The 5,204-nt window shown below is 35.2% G+C and overlaps 1 pseudogene; it reads left to right on the plus strand.

The window, feature by feature from the left end:
• The first annotated feature begins 704 nt into the window (after window positions 1–704).
• LOC122308685 lies at window positions 705–823 on the plus strand (annotated as a pseudogene).
• The last annotated feature ends 4,381 nt before the right edge of the window (window positions 824–5,204 follow it).

The raw sequence follows: 5,204 nt of genomic DNA on the forward strand, positions 1-5,204 counted from the left end.
AGTTGGAGAACTCCTTTTCGGATCAAACCTTTCACTTTGTAAGTGAGATTGTTCTCTCTCATTTCGGTTTTGGCATATAAAATGGTTAGTAATTTTTAGAATGAGTTTTTGGAGAAATTTGTTAGAAGTTTAGTCCATCCTTGAAAATTTAGGTCTGTGCTTAGCTTTATTTATGAGTTTATTGTGCAACTTGTGTTTCTTGTCTTGTCAGTGACGAGTTTATAAGGAAATAATAGATGTAGATTTTGTTTTAACCTTAGAACATGTTTATGCTGATGGTTTTGCAAATAGGTATTGATCACATTGGTATTGATCAAAGCGCTGAGTTGTAGGGGGACCGGAAGTGACCCGGCCAAGGGGAATAGGGATTATTAGAATTTTCAATAACAGCTATGATAGGTGCAATTATACAAACACTAATGCACTAGATTCTATCAAAACTATGCAATTACGCATTTTTAGGCGAGAGTAGTCCTAGGATGGGTGAACTCCTGTGAACCCTTGTTTGCACCTCTCATTTTTATTTTCACATGTTTGGAAGCTAAATTTTAAAATACAACGACGTAGGAGAGGGAGTTCAGAAAATTCAGCCTAACTCTATCGTGTATCAATAGGTATCAATCATAACTCCAGATTGCAAGGGGATCGAAGTGACACGACAAAGAGGAACAAGGATTATAAGAATTTTCTACGACAACATTGATGGATGTGATCATATTAGTACTATTGCAATGGATCCCATCAGAATTCCTCAATTAAGCATTCTTAGGCGAGAGTAGTACTAGGATGGGTGACGTCCTGGGAAGTCCTTTTATTGCACCCCTCGTTTTTATTTTTACACGTTTGCAAATGAAATTTAAAAAATAAAGATTCAGGAGGGGACCTTTAGAAAAATCACGCCAACCCAATCGCATAGGAATGGGTTTTGATGAGCACATTAAATACCAGGTACCATTTACCGACACAAGCACCAGCAAAGGATGGTTGAGTAGAGTACCAACCACCACTGAAGAAGTTGAAACCCACATATAACCCCTAAATAGCACAACCTACATCCCAACCATCGTGAAGAAAGCCACCGAATTGGCCTCCTCTTCAATTGCAGCATACAACCATCCTAGCACTTCTTGTCATGGCCTAGGCCATCGTAACCCATCCACCAATCGAAATGGAGCATCTTCCTCCACTGTAGCCAACCTCTCATTTACCCCTTAGATTGGTCACGAGCATCGCCTAAACGTTTTCAAACTCAAATATTTATTTTAGACATAGCAAATGATTTTTAAATTGAGCCAAGTGTTTTATAAATCTTCTAAATATTTATGAGTAAAAAATTATTTTAATGGAGTACTTTTAGTGTTATTGAACCAAACCTAATTTTTAAAGTTAACCTCTATAAAAATTAGGTTTAGCTCAATAACACTAAATGATATAGTTTTAGAAACACGTTTTATTTAAATGATTTTATTTATCTTAAAAATATCTATAAGATTGTATTTTATTTATGTTAAAAAATATAATTATTTTGGGGTCAAGAATAAAGGTTGGATTTTGAACTTAGCCTATTTCCCTTTCCATTTATTCTTTACGTTTTGTTTTCTATTAGTCCCATTTTATATCCAGGGGAGGAAATCAAAGGTTTTAAAACGGTCATAATTTACGTCTCATTTTTAAATAAAATTTCTTAAAGTTCCATCACAAGGATAGGAGTTATAGTATGGCTCTCTCCACATTTAATATAACATTAAATGATGAGTTCAATGATGTCTACGTGTAGCATTAAGTATAGTGGGGTCTACATATTATTTCTATTTTTTCAAATTGTAGAAAATCTTTATTATAGAAAATCACACAAATATTTATAATACTCATAAATGTTGCAATCATGAGGGATTACGATAAGATATTTATAATAGCCTTAGCTCTCACCTTCCTCTGTATTCATTTTCTAGTACTGATTTGTATATATGCCTTCATGGTAGTTTTTTTTTTTTCCCCTCTCTCCTTTCCACTGCTTCCGCTTTTGGTCAAATCTACCACACTCTAATGACCACTTGTCAACACACGCCCCACCACGAAACTTTCTAGCCGCCGATCTACTGAGATGAAGCAAAACCACGGAAAAATTCTTGGCATGTGACCCTCACGTGTTGCTTATTTCACGTGTGGCCTTCACAAGCTGCCGAGCCTTGATGAGTCCATCAGCTGCAAGCACCGTACCAATAGATTCCCCACCTTAAGATCTTTTAGATTTGCCCCCCCCCCCCCCATGTCACAATCACCGCACGTGGTTTCCACGTGCCACCACAGGTGTGCACGAAGAAAATTGGTCCACTGCAGTCCAGCCCTGTTGATTTTCTTGCTATGTTTCCAATTTTCCTAATTGATGATCTTGAGAAAAGGAATACATGTCTCTCTAAGAAACAGCTCAAGACAACAAACCATAGTGCATATTCTACTTCCACCACCTCTAACAGTGGCTCGACAGTTCGCATAGTCATGCGAACTGTAAAAAAATATTATTTGAGACGGTGCCCTCTTTGTATGACATGGGTGGGGACCAAATATTTTGTTCTAAGACCTACTTTTTTATCTTTTTGTTTTTCTTCATTTTTGCATTGTGGTTGTTTTAATGGGGTGTTTGTTGGAAAGCCCACCCTGTCCTCATGTATCTCGTTTTTCATTATCTAAATGATAATTTGCTTACTTAGAAAAAAAAAGGTAAGGGAGATCTTAGGAGCCTTTCAATAAATTAATTAGGAATGAAACATCACTAACTTATTATAAGTGTTTCACCTATTTGCATTGGGAATAAATTTGTTAATAGTATTTCTTTAAAATGTGGTAAAAATAAAATATGAACTGATATGATTTTTGGATAAAAATCTTAATTTTTTTTTTGGACTCTGAAGATTTTGAATGGCCATTATCGAAAAAAAAATATATCTTTATCCTAAATTATCTATAATTTAGTCAAAATAAAAACAAACCAATCGCTGAATATAACCATTGAGGGAAGAGATCTCAGTTTCTTACATATGCAAATTATGTCGATTTCAAAACTCTTCCTCTTATTTAGAAGATGAGTGGATATCAATGTCCAAATAGGGTTAAAAATTTTTGGAAAGTGTTTTATTGTGAATAAATACAAGTCCCTTCCCTTCACCCAAAAAGTGTTGCATCATGTTCTTCAAGCATCTACAAACCTCGTTGCTATATTTTACTTTAATCATGTGTTGTGTTGTGATTTCTAAGATTTTCTTGTTGTTTGTTTTTTGAGTGTTCATATTTGAAAAGATAGTGGCTAATAGGAACCCAAATAACATATGATTGGCAAGCTTAAATGAAAATATTCAGTCTAGTTCATGCAACTTGAAAAGTATGTGAAAAGAGTAAATTCTACAAGAAAAACAAGTATTTGTGACAAATTATTTGCAACGAGAATGACTATTTACAATGAAAATAGAATCATTTTAGCAAGAAATAATCATTTTCAAAGAAAATAGCCACAATTAAGTACTTTTCTTGTAGTGAAAATAATTAAATATAAAATTTGTGAAAATAATTATATTGTTTGGTTACAAAAAATGGGTGGAGATAGGATATATACACACATATATATATATATAGAGAGAGAGAGAGAGAGAGAGAGAGAGAGAGAGAGAGAGAGAGAGAGAGAGAGAGAGAGAGAGAGAGAGTGTGTGTGTGTGTGTGTGTGTGTGTTTTTTGTAGTGTCTTGTTGGTTTATATCCGTGAAAATAATCCTGACATCAATTCACATGTGCATGGGATGTACATATTTGCTATGAAACCCTTCAAGATTGGTAAGAGATTTATAATTTTTTGTGAGAAGAACTGAAAATTGAATTAGAGATCAACAATATTTATATGACCTACTAGGTTCAGAAGATATTAAATTATTGTACCATTTGATTATTGCTTGTAGAAGACTATAAAACTATCTAACAATAGGATACTTTTAGGTATATTTGAGAAACTCTTTCTCAAATCCCAAAATTAGTCATTAGAGCACTAGCATTAGCTTAGCCAAATGCTAATTCATCTTCAAAATTAGCTAATATCGTCCACATTTAGCCAACATTGAATTAGTCAAACTAAATTCATCTAAGATATGAGCTATAGTAATTCTATCCTACGAGTCAAATATGCATGTAGCAAGGTGAAATGTATTTGTTATTATATTATGCACAAAGACCTTTCCCGTAGCCCTTTCTTCTACTTCCCTCTTTCTCTGTAGCATACTTCTCTTTCTCCCCCGCATGACTCCTTCCCTCTTCTCCTTCTCTCCAACACAAATTTTCCCCTCTTCTCCTTCTTTCCTCTTCGTCGATAGCTTCACTCCGTCACGGCAAGGCTTCTTCTCCTTCTCTCCATTACAGCTCCTTCCCTCTTCTCCTTCTCTCTATCTCTCTGTCGGTAGCTTCTCTCTAGCACGACAAGGCTTCAGCTTCTTCTACTTCTCTCCAGCATGGCAAGGCTTGTCCCTGTCGCTAGCTTCTCTCCGTCGAAACTCCTTCCCGGCCTTGCTCACACCGAAGCCCCTTTTCAAATCGAAGCTCCATCTCAAAATCGAGTCTCACATGTTTAATTTTCTCTTCTTCTCTTACCCTTAGGTTTCATTTGTCTTGAGTGAAAATGAGGTTTTTTTTTGCTCAATATTCACTGTCTAAGGATTTTTTTGGGGATCATGTATGCACACAGTAGAATTGGGTTTTTTCATTGTGCCATACATGTTGCTATATAATATGTATGTTGATGTTGGACAGTAGGATGATGTAGCAGACTTGCAAGAGAGCAAAATTTAAATGGTTGTTTGTATAACCTAGACTTGCACACAGTAGTGGGTTTAATTGAGTTTTGTCATTGCGCCATATGTGTTGCTATATACCATGTATGCTGATCTTGGACAGTGGGATGATGCAGCAAACTTGCAAGAGAGCAAAATTTAAATGGTTGTTTGTATAACCTAGACTTGCAAGAGAGAAAATTTAAATGAAAAGGTAGAGCAAGATCAACTTGAGTGTAGTTTTGGATCTATGATGCAGCAAACTAGATAGATGAAATTAGAGCATGATAGGGATAGTTATTTGTATTTTATTTGGATGAGTTGCTATTATATACTATAGTATAGAAGTTCTATTTCATATTGTTGAAGTAGCATGGCTTTTTTTGGTGGTTGTCAT

Source organism: Carya illinoinensis, chromosome 4 (assembly GCF_018687715.1).
Source record: "Carya illinoinensis cultivar Pawnee chromosome 4, C.illinoinensisPawnee_v1, whole genome shotgun sequence".
NCBI lineage: Eukaryota > Viridiplantae > Streptophyta > Magnoliopsida > Fagales > Juglandaceae > Carya > Carya illinoinensis.